We start from the raw sequence: 16388 nt of genomic DNA, 5'->3' as shown, positions 1-16388 counted from the left end.
GTGGAGCTAAATCCATGATCAGATCAGCCATGATATTATTAATTGGTGGAGCAGACTCGAGAGGCCCAAATGGCCTACTCCTGCTCATATTTCTTATGTTCTTACGTTCCACTTCCCTGCCCGCTCCCTAGAACCCTTGACTCCCCTATCGTTCAAAGGTCTGTCTCTCTCACCTTAAATACATTCAATGATCCAGCCTCCACAGCTCTCTGGGGTAGAGAATTATAAAGATTCACAACCCTCTGAGAGAAGACATTCTTCCGCATGTCTGTTTTAAATGTGCAACCCCTTATTCTGAAACTGTGCCTCCTTATTCTACATTGCCCCTCAAGGGGGAACATCCTCTCTGCATCCATCCTGTCAAGCCCCCTCAGAATCTTATATGTTTCGATTTCACCTCTCATTCTTCTGAACTCCAATGTGTATAGGCCCAACCTACTCAACCTGTAATGTCCTTACTCAATGGCACAAAACCCACACGAGGCACATTCTATGGACAAGGTAACTCTATGACTCGAACCTTTATTTACAGGACCAAGAAGTGATGACCCTGCGTGGGAACTCCCTTTATATACTTGGATGACCAGGTAAGGAGTGTCTCCCACAAGATCACCCCTCACCAATGGTCAAGGTGTGCATTGCTTAAGTATATACAGTATTGCTGTGGTGTTACATAGAGGTTACATACATGACATCACCTCCCACCCCAAAGTCTTATTGGGATCATAGGTTAAGTCTTTCAGATGGCCTACGCTCCCTCGTGGAGCGCCGCAGTTGGGGCTCTGGTTGTTGAGCTTTGGCGTGAGTGTCTGTCACCTGTGGTGATTCCTGCCTGTCCGGGCTGACCGCTGGGACTGTGCATGCTACTGAATGTTCTTGTTGTTCGTTCACTGGCGGTGGTGTGAGCACCAGCTCATGATCTTCCTCGGGTTCCTCAGTGTCGATGCTGAACCTTTTTTTATTTGGTCCAGATGCTTACAGCATATCTGCCCATTGTTAAGTTTAGCCTTGTTGACCCTGTTCCCCTCTTTGTCTATTACAGTACCCTCAAGCCATTTGGGCCCCATGGCGTGATTGAGGACAAATACGGGGTCATTTATTTCTATACATCTCCCCCTTGAATTTCGGTCATGGTACTCGTTTTGGGACTGGCGCTTGCCCTCAACTATGTTGGTCAGGACTGGGTGAATGAGGGACAACCGAGTTTTGAGTGTTCGTTTCATAAGTAGCTCCACGGGCAGGACCCCCGTGAACGAGTGCGGTCAGGACCTAAAGGAGCCAGCAGGAGGCGCGATAGGCAGCATTGAAAGGAGGGTCCTTGAATCCTGAGCATGCCTTGTTTAATGATTTGGACCGCACGTTCCGCCTGGCCATTGGAGGCCAGCTTGAACGGTGTTGTCCTGACATGGTTGATGCCATTGCCCAACATGAATTCCCGGAATTCGTAGTTCGTGAAACATGGGTCATTATCGGTAACAAGGATGTCCGGCAAGCCGTGGGTTGCAAAGACCGCATGTAGACTCTCCACAGTGGTGGATGTCGTGCACGAATTCAAAATGATGCACTCGATCCATTTCAAGTACGCGTCTACCACAATGAGAAACATTTTTCCCATGAACTGGCCCATGTAGTCTACATGAATACGTGACCATGGCCTGGTGGGCCAGAGCCACGGGCTGAGCAGGGCCTCCCTGGGGGCATTACCCAGCTGGGCACACGTCGTGCACCTGCGAACACAGTGTTCCAGGTCTGAATCAATTTCCGGCCACCAAACATGTGACTGGGCAATGGCCTTCATCAGAACGATGTCTGGATGCTTACTGTGGAGTTCCCTGATGAATGCCTCCCTGCCCCTCTGGGGCATGACTACCCGGCTGCCCCATAGTAGGCAATCAGCTTGGATGGAGAGCTCATCCATCCATCTGTGAAACGGTCTGACCTTCTCAGGACATGCTCTGTGTGCGGGCGCCCAATCCCCAGTCAGGACACATTTCTTAATCAGAGATAAGAGGGGATCTCTGTTTGTCCAGATTTTGATCTGGCGGGCTGTGATGGGGGAGCCTGCACTGTCAAAGGCATCAACGGCCCATGACCATCTCAGCGCTTTGTTCCGCTACCCCCTCAGTGGTGGCCAGTGGAAGCCTGCTGAGCGCGTCAGCACAATTTTTGGTGCCAGGCTGGTGCCGGATGGAGTAGTCATAAGCAGCTAGCGTGAGAGCCCATCGCTGTATGCGGGCTGACGCGTTGGCATTGACAGCCTTGCTGTCTGACAACAGGGATGTTAACAGCTTGTGGTCCGTTTCTAATTCGAACCTCCTGCCAAAAAGGTACCGATGCATTTTTTTTACACCATAGACACATGCGAGTGCCTCCTTCTCAACCATCCCATATCCCCGTTCTGCTTGAGAGAGCGACCTGGAAGCATAAGCCACAGGTTGTAGTTGGCCCTCAGCATTACTCTACTGCAACACGCACCCAACCCCATAGGATGATGCATCACATGTCAGAACCAATTTCTTACAGGGGTTGTACAGGGTCAACAGGTTTTGTGAACAAAGTAGGTTCCGCGCCCGATTGAAAACCCGTTCTTGACAGTCCCCCCCAAAACCAATCACAATCCTTATGCAGGAGCAGGTGAAGCGGCTCCAACAACGTGCTTAAGTTCGGCAGAAAGTTCCCGAAATCCTTATTAGTCGCAAAATTGTGTTGGGGAAATTGATGGGATTGAAGGCCGATAAATCCCCAGGGCCTGATGGTCTGCATCCCAGAGTACTTAAGGAGGTGGCCTTGGAAATAGCAGATGCATTGACAGTCATTTTCCAACATTCCAAAGACTCTGGATCAGTTCCTATGGAGTGGAGGGTAGCCAATGTAACCCTACTTTTTAAAAAAGGAGGGAGAGAGAAAACAGAGAATTATAGACCGGTCAGCCTGACATCGGTGGTGGGTAAAATGATGGAATCAATTATTAAGGATGTTATAGCAGCGCATTTGGAAAGAGGTGACATGATAGGTCCAAGTCAGCATGGATTTGTGAAAGGGAAATCATGCTTGACAAATCTTCCGGAATTTTTGGAGAATGTTTCCAGTAGAGTGGACAAGGGAGAATCTGTTGATGTGGTGTATTTGGACTTTCAGAAGGCTTTCGACAAGGTCCCACACAAGAGATTAATGTGCAAAGTTAAAGCATATGGGATTGGGGGTAGTGTGCTAACATGGATTGCGAACTGGTTGGCAGACAGGAAGCAAAGAGTAGGTGTAAATGGGTACTTTTCAGAATGGCAGGCAGTGACTAGTGGGGTACCGCAAGGTTCTGTGCTGGGGCCCCAGCTGTTTACATTGTACATTAATGATTTAGACGAGGGGATTAAATGTAGTATCTCCAAATTTGTGGATGACACTAAATTGGGTGGCAGTGTGAGCTGCGAGGAGGATGCTATGAGGCTGCAGAGTGACTTGGATAGGTTAGGTGAGTGGGCAAATGCATGGCAGATGAAGTATAATGTGGATAAATGTGAGGTTATCCACTTTAGTGGTAAAAACAGAGAGACAGACTATTATCTGAATGGTGACTGATTAGGAAAAGGGGAGGTGCAACGAGACCTGGGTGTCATGGTACATCAGTCATTGAAGATTGGCATGCAGGTACAGCAGACGGTTAAGAAAGCAAATGGCATGTTGGCCTTCATAGCGAGGGGATTTGAGTACATGGGGCAGGGATGTGTTACTACAGTTGTTCAGGGCCTTGGTGAGGCCACACCTGGAGTACTGTGTACAATTTTGGTCTCCTAACTTGAAGAAGGACATTCTTGCTATTGAGGGAGTGCAGCGAAGGTTCAGCAGACTGATTCCCGGGATGGCGGGACTGACATATCAAGAAAGACTGGATCAACTGGGCTTGTATTCACTGGAGTTCAGAAGAATGAGAGGAGATCTCATAGAAATGTTTAAAATTCTGACGGGTTTAGACAGGTTCGATGCAGGAAGAATATTCCCAATGTTGGGGAAGTCCAGAACCAGGTGTCACAGTCTAAGTATAAGGGGGAAGCCATTTAGGATCGACATGAGGAGAAACTTCTTCACCCAGAGAGTGGTGAATCTGTGGAATTCTCTACCACAGAAAGTTGTTGAGGCTAATTCAATAAATATATTCAAAAAGGAGTTAGATGTAGTCCTTACTACTCGGGGGATCAAGAGGTATGGCGAGAAAGCAGGAATGGGGAACTGAAGTTGCATGTTCAGCCATGAACTCATTGAATGGCGGTGCAAGCTCGAAGGGCCGAATGGCCTACTCCTGCACCTATTTTCTATGTTTCTATGTTTCTCAGCACGCAAGTGCTGCTACACGTACTGTGAACAAAGTGATGTTGTTTTCGAATCGTAACATACAAGGCAGGTCACACATACCTGAAGCTGCACGTCCACAAATGACTCAGAGTCCACCATCAAGGGTGATGAATGCAAGGCCATTAACACCTTGATGGCGCTGCGGGGATGATCATCATTTGCATTCATGCCGATTCAAAGAGTACGTTTGCAGAGGCTGTGGAACAATGGGACACCTCCAACGAGTGTGCAGGCGAGCTGCAAAGCTTGTTAAACCTGCAAACCACTATGTTGCAGAGGAGGACAAATCCACGGAGGATCGCGATGAACCAGAGCCTCGGATCGAGGAGGCAGAGGTACATGGGGTGCACATATCCACCATGAATTGTCCCCTGATAATGCTGATAATTGAACTAAATGGACTCCCGGTGTCAATGGAGCTGGACACAGGCGCGAACCAGTCCATCATGGGCAAAAATACTTTCGAAAGATTGTGGTGCAACAATTCCTCAAGGCCAGTCTTAACTCCAGTTTGCACGAAACTAAGAACTTACACAAAAGAACTGATTTATTTCAACGGCAGTGCTACCGTAAAGGTCTCCTATGATGAAGCGGTGCACAAGCTACCACTCTGGGTGGTACCGGGCGATGGTCCCACGCTGCTCGGCCGGAGCTGGCTGGGAATGATACGCTGAAACTGGGACGACATCCGAGCACTATCGCCCGCTGACGACACTTAGTGTGCCCAGGTCTGAAACAAATTTCCTTCGCTGTTAGAACCAGGCATTGGGAAATTTTAAGGAGCCAAAGTGCAGATCTACCTAATTCCAGGGGCGTGACCCATCCATCACAAGACGAGAGCAGTACCGTACATGATGAGAGAAAGGGCAGAGATCGAGCTAGACCAGCTGCAAAGAGAGAGCATCATTTCACTGATCGAGTTCAGTGAGTGGGCCAGTCCTATTGTCCCAGTCCTCAAGGGGGACGGCACTGTCAGAATCTGTGGCGATTACAAAGTAACTATCAATCGTTTCTCCCTGCAGTACCAATACCCACTACCAAAGGCCGACGACCTCTTTGCAACGCTGGCGGGAGGAAAGACGTTCACGAAGCTGGATCTGACTTCAGCCTATATGACGCAGGAACTGGAGGAATCATCGAAGGCCCTCACCTGCATCAACACGCACAAAGGTCTTTTTGTTTATAACAGACGTCCGTTTGGAATCCGATCAGTGGCGGCGATATTCCAGAGAAACATGGAAAGCTTACTGAAGTCGGTCCCGCATTCCGTGGTCTTCCAGGACGACATCTTGTTCACAGGTTGGAACACAGTCGAGCATCTGCAGAACCTGTAGGAGGTTCTTAGTCGACTCAACCACGTGGGTCTCAGGGTAAAATGGTCAAAGTGCGCTTTCCTGGCGCCTGAAGTGGAATTTTTGGGTAGGAGGATTGCGGTGGACGGCATCAGGCCCACCAACATGAAGGCAGATGCAATCGAGAACGCACCGAGGCCACAGAACGTGACGGAGCTGTGGTCGTTTCTGGGACTCTTGAACTACTTCGCTAACTTCTTACTGGGTCTCAGCACACTGCTAGAACCACTACATGTCTTATTAAGAAAAGGGGGCGAGTGAGTTTGGGGCAAAAGCCAAGAAAATGCCTTTGTAAAAGAGAGAAAATTGTTATGGTCAAACAAATTGCTTGTGTTTTATGCTCCATGTAAGCGTTTGGTACTAGCATGTGATGCGTCCTCATATGGCGTCAGGTGTGTATTGCAACAAGCTAATGATTTCGGAAAACTGCAACCAGTTGCTTATGCATCCAGGAGTCTGTCTAAGGCTGAGAGAGCCTGCAGCCTGATTGAAAAAGAAGCATTAGCGTGTGTCTCTGGGGTAAAGAAAATGCGTCAATATCTGTTTGGGCTAAAATTCGAATTGGAAACTGACCATAAGCCACTTATATCCCCATTTTCTGAGAGTAAAGGGATAAATACCAACACATCGGCCCGCATCCAGAGATGGGCGCTCATGTTGTCCGCATACAACTATGCCATCCGCCACAGGCCAGGCAGAGAAAACTGCGCCGATGCTCTCAGTATGCTGCCATTGCCCACTACGGGGGTGGAAATGGTGCAGCCCGCAGATCTAGCCATGGTTATGGAAGCATTTGAGAGTGAACAATTACCCGTCACTGTCTGGCAGATCAAAACCTGGACAAGCCAGGACCCCTTATTATCTCAAGTCAAAAGCTGTGTGCTTCACGGGAGCTGGTCCAATGTCCCAGTGGAAATGCAGGAAGAGATAAAGGCGTTCCAGCGGCGCAAAGATGAAATGTCTACACAGGCAGACTGTCTTCTGTGGGGCAATCGAGCAGTGTTGGCCAAGTATGGCAGAGACACCTTCATCAATGACCTTCGCAGTATCCACCCAGGCATCGTGATGATGAAAGCGATAGCCAGATCCCACGTGTGGTGGCCCGGTATCGATGTGGATTTAGAGTCCTGCATTCACAGATGTAATACATGCTCGCAGGTAAGCAATGTACCCAGGGAGGTGCCGCTAAGTTTTTGGTCTTGGCCCTCCAAACCGTGGTCTAGGGTACACATCGACTATGCAGGCCCGTTCGTGGGTAAAATGTTCCTTGTGGTTGTAGACTCGTATTCCAAGTGGATTGAATGTGAGATAATGTCAGCTAGCACATAGTCGAAAGCCTGCGGGCCATGTTTGCCACTCACGGCTTACCCGATGTCCTGGTGAGTGACAATGGGCCATGTTTTACCAGTGCTGAGTTCAAAGAATTCATGACCCATAACAGGATCAAACATGCCCTGTTTAAACCAGCGTCCAATGAGAGAGCAGTGCAAACCATCAAGCAAGGTTTGAAGAGGGTAACTGAAGGCCTATTGCAGACTCGTCTATCCCGAGTCCTGTTTAACTACCACACGAGACCCCACTCACTCACTGGGATCCCACCTGCTGAACTGCTGTAAGAGGGTGGTCTCTATGAGGGGGTCAGGTTCCCTTCTGATGAACTTGAGCGGTTCGAATCCTTCCCACTCCCTTGGGTTCTGTACACTGGATTTATTTAGGGGGGTGACAAAAGTGCAAAGGACACTGGTTTGATGCAAAGAACTTTGTTTTCATTACAGTCAAGGTAATACAGGCTTATTACTCTAGTAAGAAAATACAAGGCCAAACTTACAATCACTCTAATAATGAACAATACAAGGAAATGTACAAGGTCAAACTTAAAATTACGCTAATAAAGAACCATACATTACACATTCAAAGGGGGTTACAGTAAAATTATATCTCCCATCTCCCAATACCTAATTCTAACGAGGTTAGACTCCAGTGCAGGCAGGAACAATGCTTACCAATCCTTTTGATAGTTAACGGTAGATCGTGGTTGTTTTTCCCTTGATACCACGTTAACTGTGGTCGGTCGCTGCAGCAATGGTGATGTTCTTCCTTCCTTCAGGACTTCAGGACTTCGAGGCTGGATAAGTTAGTTTACAACTGTCGCGTTGGTTTCTCTCCTTGTCGTGATGACATACTCGCAGTATAGCACCTGGTGTAGTATGGCATCTGAGATAGTAGCAGCCTTGTAGCTACCTGGCAACCACCCAACCTCTGTTGAAAACAGGGGCCAGTTATAAGATTTTGTGTTCTAATCCTGCCGCCAACTCTGTTCAAAATCCTTTGTATAATTTTGGCGGGCTTGGTTTTTCCTTGTAATATTTTGTCGGGCACGTTAAAAGTTGATAGGTTTTGGGTGAGTTGATGTTCGAAAACTGTTCCCTGATGGAAATATTAGTTTGGTAATTGCAATGTCCTTTTGTGCTTAGTCTTTTGCATATAGGCTGGATTGGTCTTCTTTGTGATGTACATGCTGAAATGGTTGTCCAGAACCATGTTGATTGGTAGCTACCTCTGGGTGATTTTGTGATGTTATTGTCTCTTGTTGGGGAAGGATTTTCGAATATTCATTCTTCCAGACAGATTAACTTAGTCCTCACACCCAGGTAGCTTCACTTAATTAGACTGTCTCTTGGTAGTTCAGTAGGTCTGCCCACAGCCTTGAGTTTGTCTTTTAAAATCCAAAATTCTATTAAATTTGTAGTTTCTTTCATAAGCACTTTAGAGTTCCAAACTTTTTGGTAGATAGTCCCAAATTAAATTTCCTTTCGAATGAGCCCAAACACAGGAGGGGTTTCTTGTGAATTTTGCATTCCTTCATTGCTTATGAAAAGAGCACTTAAGACAAGGCTCTCGTTAGTTCACCCTGATCTACATGAACAGGTAGAGAGCAGGCGGCTTCAACAAAGTGCATACCATGATAGTGCAAATGTGTCACGCGAGATTGAAATCAATGATCCTGTATTTGTATTAAATTATGGACAAGGTCTCAAGTGGCTTCCCGGCACTGTCGTGGCCAAAGAGGGAACCAGGGTGTTTCGGGTCAAACGTTCAAATGGACTCATTCACCGGAAACACTTGGACCAAATCAAACTCAGATTCACGGACTATCCTGAGCAACCGACCTTGGACCCTACCTTTTTTGATCCCCTAACATACACACCAGTGGCAACCAGCACCACGGTTGATCACGAAGCAGAACCCATCATCCACAGCAGCTCTGCAGGGCCCAACACACCAGGCAACCCAGCAAGGCCAGCTGCACAGCAGCCCAGTGAGGGCCCAACAAATGATTCAACAACACCAGCTTTCACACCGAGACGATCAACCAAGGCAAGAAGGGTCCCAGATCGACTCACATTGTAAATAGTTACACTATTGACTTTGAGGGGGTGGTGTTGTTATATATGTGGACTTGTATTTACTCTGCACGGCCACCAGAGGGCTCATCCCCTGGAGTCCTAAGGGATCCCATAATCCCTTGGGAGCACAGGTATTTAAGGAGGCTTCACAGGTTGGAGAGGCACTCTGTAGACCTGCAATAAAAGACTATGGTCACACATTGCTTTGAGCTCACAGTGGTCAGTCTGACTCATTCTCCATACACAACAGCTTTGTTATATCTCCATCTCGGTGTATGCAATTTGTTGTCATGCATGGGCATAGGGGGCCACCCTCCTGGTTTGCATTTGTCTTCTGTGTTGCTGGACATGTTGACCATTTGATTGATGTCAATGATCGAAAAAGTGGGGGGGTGGGTGGGGGTGGGGTGTTTTCGCCCGTGATACTTATGATTTCAGACCAATGGTCATATTAATGTTTTTTATTCAACATAACCTTGTTGCACATTGTCTCAGATAGCTGGACCGTACACACTGGTGATTCCTTAACATGAAAGGGTATAATTAAACTTAACTTGAATCAACTTAAACTTTAACTGGCACCAAGATGATAGCCACCATTGATGTCTGAGCTGCACACACACAGCATTGTGTCAGCTTTGTCAATAACAGCAATGTTCTTTCAGGCAAATCGCTCATTTATGAGCTCCTGACGTAAGAGTTTTGCAGCTATGTAGCTACCATGGGCCCTTTCCTGCGGTCTGGAGGGGGGCATGGTTGCATAGCCAGCCTGATTGTCTGGCTCAAGGTCAGCATCCAGCCCCTCGTCCTCCTCCTCCTCTCTCTCCTGAGGTGGACCATCAGTCCCTTCTGGCAATTCTTGTCCTCTCCTGATAACCAGGTTGTGCAGCATGGAGCACATGACCACTAATTTAGCTACTCGCTCAGTGTTGTATTGTAACTCCCCTCCTGAGTGCTCCAGGCATCTAAAGCGTTGCTTAAGCACAGTTATTGTTTTCTGGACCACATTGAGTGTGGCTCTGTGGCTCTCATTGTATCGCTTCTCGACCTCAATGAGAGTATCACGCAAGAGGGTCATCAGCCAGGTGGCTAGGCCATATCATTTGTCACCAAGCATCCAACATTGTCCTTGTGGCAGACTGGTAAACATGTCAGAGTCAGCGCTCTCATGCAGGATGTGAGCCTCATTGAAGCTGCCTGGACATTTGGCATTCACTGCCATAATTATTTGGTTGTGGTCAACAACTAGTTGGACCTTCAGGGAGTGAAGCCCTTTTCCGTTGCGAAAAACCTCTGGGTCCTGAAAAAGTGCTCACATGTCGATGTGAGTACACTGTATTGCTCCCTGCACCTTGGGGAACTTAGCAATGCGGTAGAATGCTCCAGCCTTGTCAGTCTGAGCCTCCGTGGTCTTGGGGAAGCGGATAAAGTCCATCCCACGCGTGTACAGGGCCTCCGTGACCTGTCTAATGCAGCAATATGTGGCATAGTGAGACAGAGAGGAAATCTCGACCGCGGAGGCCCGAAAGGAACCGGATGCGTAGAACGACAGTGCCGCGGTGACATTGACCTCAATGGACAGTGATGTCCTGAATGGGATGCTGCAGATCTGCCCTGATGAGCTGGCATATTTCATTGATCACAACTTTGTGGAAGCGCAGTCTCCGAAGGCAGGTGTTCTCGGATACATCGAGGTAAGACTGCTTCTCCCTGTAAGTGCGGGATGTGTATGGTCTGGACCTCCTCCTCAGTCTGGCATGTCTTAGATTTGGCACATCATGATGTGCATTAGACATTGTGCCATTTGCACTCTGCAGCATCTGCATTGCAATCGATGCAGGCTGAGAAATAGCTGGCCCCATTCTAATAAAAGTAGAATGCCGATTGTTCAGAAGCAATAAATTTCAACACTAAAGGACACCTACAGTAAAACCCAATCGTCCACACTCTGAAAAAATGACTGTTCAGATGGTCACTTCACCTGTGAAGAAGTTCAGAGTCAATCCAAACTCCCCCGAAGTTGAAGCAGACTTTTCAATGAAGCGACCTGCAATTTGAAAAATGGCGCCCACATCACTGTGATTAGTTCAGAACAGTTCCACTTTTTCAGAGCGGTGTTTTGGGCGAGTGGTGAAAGTAACGCTGGGCAATATACTGGGCATTAGTTTCGACAAACTTGATCTTTACGCAAAAAAAAGTGGGCGGTCGGTATTATTGAATCTCGGCGTTAATTACATGCCAAAAGTAACGTTGGGCGATAATATGGGCATTAATTTTGCCCATTCTGATGATTCCGCCCAAAAATAGTGGGCGGGCGGTGTTATTTTTTCCCGCCGTTACGTACATGCCAAAAGTAACACTCGCCAATAAGTGTCCGAAAGATAGGCGTCAGTTTCCATTTTGTGGCTAAATGGGTGATATCTGGGCGTTGCACCTCATTTCAGTGTTAAAATGGATGTTAAGCAGGTATTATGCATGCCAAAATAATGGAAAATCTAGCCCAGAATCCCTTTGCAGATTCTTTGTGTTCTTTTCACAACTTGTTTTCCCACTTATCTTTGTATCATCAGCAAATTTGGCTATTTTGCACTCGCTCCCTTCATCCAAGTCATTAATATAGATTGTAAATAGTTGAGGACCCAGCACTGATCCCTGTGGCACCCCACTAGTTACAGTTTGACAACATGAAAATGACCCATTCATCCCAACTTTCTGTTTTCTGTTTGTTAGCCAATCCACTATCCATGTTAATATATTACCTGCAATCCCATGAGCTTTTCTCTTGTGCAGTAACTTTTTATGTGGCACCTTATTGAATGCCTTCGGGAAATCCAAACACACTACATCTACTGATTCCCCTTTATCCACCCTGCACTCAAAGGCCCCAAGTTTCCACATGCGGCAAAACAGGCGCCCCTCTGAGCTGGGCGCCCGTTTTTCGCGCCGAAAGCGCCGCCTGAAAAAAAACGTGCTATTCTAGAGCGCTTTGCAGCTCGATGTCAGCTTGGCGCGGCACCCAGGGGGCGGAGGCTACCACTCGTGCCGATTTTGTAAATAGGAGGGGGTGGGTACCATTTAAATGAGTTTTTTCCGTGCCGGCAACCCTGCGCGTGCGCGTTGGAGCGTTCGCGCACGCGCAGTGTGACGGAAACATTGGCACTCGGCCATTTTTGTAGTTCTTTGTAGCTGTTCAATTTTTAACATTTTTTAATAAAACCACATTGCCCTTCCATGATCAGCACTGAGGCTTCTTGCAGCAGTGAGAAGGCTGCAGGAAGCCTCAGAAGTTGAGGCAGCCGTTTCCCGACGGCAGCGGGGGGGAGGCAGGGAGAAGGCTGCAGGAAGCCTCAGAAGTTGAGGCAGCCATTCCCGACGGCAGGGGTGGGAGACAGCTGCTGCTGTCGGCCGGGCCCTCACTGCCTCCCCCGCCCCTGCCGTCGGGAACGGCTGCCTCAACTTGTGAGGCTTCCTGCAGCCTTCTCCCTGCCTGAAAGGCCTGCCTGAAGCACTTTCACACAGGTAGGAACATGGTTTATTTAATCTTTTCTTTGCTTATAAATTTTTATTCAGGTTGAAATTATTTGTATAATATTTGTATAAGTATAACTAAGGATTTATTGTGGAATGTAATGACTTCCCTTCCCCCCCCCCCCCACCCTCGTTCTGGACGCCTAATTTGTAACCTGCGCCTGATTTTTTAATGTGTAGACAAGGTTTTTTCAGGCCTACAAAAATCTTCACTTGCTCCATTCTAAGTTAGTTTGGAGTAAGTTTTCACTGTGGAAACTTTCAAATCAGGCGTCAGTGGCCGGACACGCCCCCTTTTGAAAAAAAAATTCTGTTCAAAAGTGAAACTGTTCGACCTGACTAGAACTGCAGAAAACTTAAATGTGGAGAATTCCGATTTCTAAGATATTCCGTTCTCCACCAGTTGCTCCTAAAAATCAGCAGCAAATCATGTGGAAACTTGGGGCCAAAGAACCCAGCACATCCTCAAAGAACTCGAACACATTTGTCAAACATGATTTCCATTCATAAAACCCTGAAGACTTTGCTTGATTGTATTATGATTTTCTAAATGTCCTGCTACTACTTCCTTAAAAATGGACTCCAGCATTTTCCCAATGACCGATGTTAGGCTAACTGGTCTATAGTTTCCTGCTTTCTGTGACTCTCCTTTGTTGGATAGGGGCGTTATATTTGCAGTTTTCCAATCCGCTCGGACTACTCAAGAATCTAGGGAATTTTGGTAAATTACAACCAATGCATCCACTATCTCTGCAGCCACTTCTTTGAAGACCCTAGGATGCAAGCCATCGGGTCCAGGGGACGTGACCACCTTAAGTCCCATTAGTTTGCCTAGTACTTTTTCTCTAGTGATAATGATTGTTTTAAGTTCCACCGACCCTATAGCCTCTTGATTATTATTATTCGGATGCTTCCAGTGTCTTCTACCGTGAAGACCAATCCAAAATATTTGTTCAAAGTCTCTGCCATTTCCCTATCCATCATCGTCTGCAGCCTGGCAATGATGGGCTCCATGTTGCACGCAGAGCTCTCTGCAATGCTGGAGGCAGACTCCTCCACACTCCGTAGCACTGCCAAGAAGCTCTGGGGCACCCTTGCCATTGCACCTATGCTATCAGAGTGCATGGCCATCTCCCTTTTTGTGAATGCCTCCCCACCGAGGTCCTCATCCGAGTCCTTTGGAGCAGAACTCGCACCCGAACTCGCCCTCCAGGGGAAATGGCCCCGGAGGTTCCCTTTTCCTTGATGCAGCTCGCAAGGCCCCGGTGCATCACTCAGTGCAGACCCCTCTACTAGCGTAACCGCTAAGGAACACATTGTGTCAGCATCTGCGCTGGTGCCTGCAGGTGAGAGAAGTAACGACACAGTGCTCGGCTCCTCCTCCTCCTGCTCTTCCTCCTCTTTGTCTCCCTTCAGAATGTCTTGGGGGTGGTGACTCAGGTGCAGGATGGACAGCCTCTGCCTGGTTATCTGAAAGCATAAATGGCACAAAACTCGAATTAAGGTGAGGGCAGTGGGCAGGAATGGAGCAAAGAATGCTGGCAGTATCAGAAGCTGGAAAGTGATCAACGCCTCTCTACCATCGTCCAGCTGTGTGGGACTGCACTTGCCTGGTTCCATTCTTATCTATCTAATTGTAGCTTTTATTTCTGCCCCTGCATCGTTACTTCTGGTGTCCCCCAAAGATCTATCCTTGGCCCCCTTCTATTTCTCATCTTCATATTGCCCTTTGGCGACATCATCCGAAAACACAGCATCCCTTTTCACATGTACGCTGATGCCACCCAGCTCTACCTCATGACCACTTCTCTCGACCCCTCCACTGTCTCTAAATTGTCAGTCTGCTTGTCCGACATCCAGTTCTGAATGTGCAGAAGTTTTCTCCAATTGAATATTAGGAAGACCGAAGCCATTGTTTTCGTTCCCCGCCACTGACTCCATCCTTCTCTCCAACTTCTGTCTGAGGCTGAACCAGACTGCTCACAACCTTGGTGTCATATTGACCCCGAAATGAGCTTTCGACCACACCCCCGCAGCATAACTAAAACCACCTATTTCCTCCTCCATTACATCACCCGTCTCCGCCCTTGCCTCAGCTTATCTGCTGCTGAAGCCCTCATCCATACCTTTGTTACCTCTAGACTTGATTATTCCAACGTACTCCTGGCTGGCCTCCCACATTCGATCCTACGTAAACTGGAGGTGATCCAAAATTTGGCTGCCCACGTCCTAACTCGCACCAAATCCCACTCACCCATCACACCTGTGCTCGCTGACTTACATTGGCTTCTGGTTAAGCAACGCCTCGATTTCAAAATTCTCATCCTTATTTTCAAATCCCTCCATGGCTCTGTAATCTACTCCAGCTTCACAACCTTCCGAGATGGCTGCACTCCTCTAACTCTGCCCTCTTGAGCATCCCTGATTTTAATTGCTCAACCATTGGTGGCTGTGCCTTCTGTTGCCTAGGCCCCAAGCTCTGCAACTCCCTGCCTAAATCTCTCCACCTCTTTACCTCTCTTTGCTCCCTCAAGACACTGCTTAAAATATATCTCTTTGACCAAGCTTTTGGTCACCTGTGCTCATTTCTATTCGGTGTCAACTTAAAAAAAATCTCATAATACTCCTGTGAAGCGCCTTGGCATGTTTCACTATGTTAAAGATGTTATATCAATGCAAGTTGTTGCTGTTGTTCTGGTGTAGCGGGGGAAGTGGTATCTGTGGTGTTTGAAATGATACAATGAACTCGGTACTGTGAGCCAGTAACTAGGTGTAATCTGGGCAGTCTTTAATGGCTTCAAGAAGTGGAGATACAAAGGTTATATACCGGGTTCAAGTTATATACCGGGCCCAGCATGAGTGTACCTATGACCCTAGGACCTCCGATGGTAGTGCCCCCTGTTGGTGGGCAGACCTTATGTACATACATTACAGTATGAGAGAAGGAGAGGGGATTAGAAAGTGTTCGAACATTCTGGTGTGGAGGGGTGGAAGTGGTATGAGAGAAGGAGGGGATAAAGCTAACATTTTTGCCCCCAGTAAGGTCGACGTCTCCACCGGCCACGGCGCCCACCAACTGCCAATGAGCCCCAGCACATGCTCCCCAAGGTCAGAAAGGGGCCACAGTTCAGGGCCCCATCCTCCAGTCTTCTGCTGCTCCCATTTGTTATGTACCATCTTGGCCTGCAAAAGAAAGGAACTCGTGTGAGTAAGTGTCCAGCTGTGTATGTGGAAGATATGCCTGCCATGGTTGAATACCTGTGAATGTAGGCAAGGCATGAGATGAGGATGTGAGTGTGAGAATCTGCAGATGCTTGGTTGTTGAGTGGTGTGAAAGAGGTAGTTTGTACAGTGTACACGGACTGAGGTTCAGAGGCTGGTATGGAGGAGGTATGGAAGCTTGTACTCACCTTCACCATCCATCATAGAAACATAGAAAATAGGTGCAGGAGTAGGCCATTCTGTCATGTATGTAACCACAATGTAACACCACTATATTACTATATATACTCAACCTAGATGCACGCCTTGACCACAAGGAGTGAACTTGTGGGAGACACGCCTTACCTGATCACTCAGGTATAAAAAGGGAGGTCCCACGCAGGGTCACTGTCTTTGGAGTCCTGTGAATTAAGAGTTCAGGTCGCAGAGTGATTTTATCTCCAAAATGTGCCTCATATGGTTTCATACTGTAGAGTAAGGACTTGACATTGGCGACGAGAAATGGGAATTCACGACCCACGAGAATGACCAC

Source organism: Pristiophorus japonicus, chromosome 2 (assembly GCF_044704955.1).
Source record: "Pristiophorus japonicus isolate sPriJap1 chromosome 2, sPriJap1.hap1, whole genome shotgun sequence".
Classification (NCBI taxonomy): Eukaryota; Metazoa; Chordata; class Chondrichthyes; family Pristiophoridae; genus Pristiophorus; species Pristiophorus japonicus.
Note: the sequence above shows the minus strand (reverse complement) of the source record.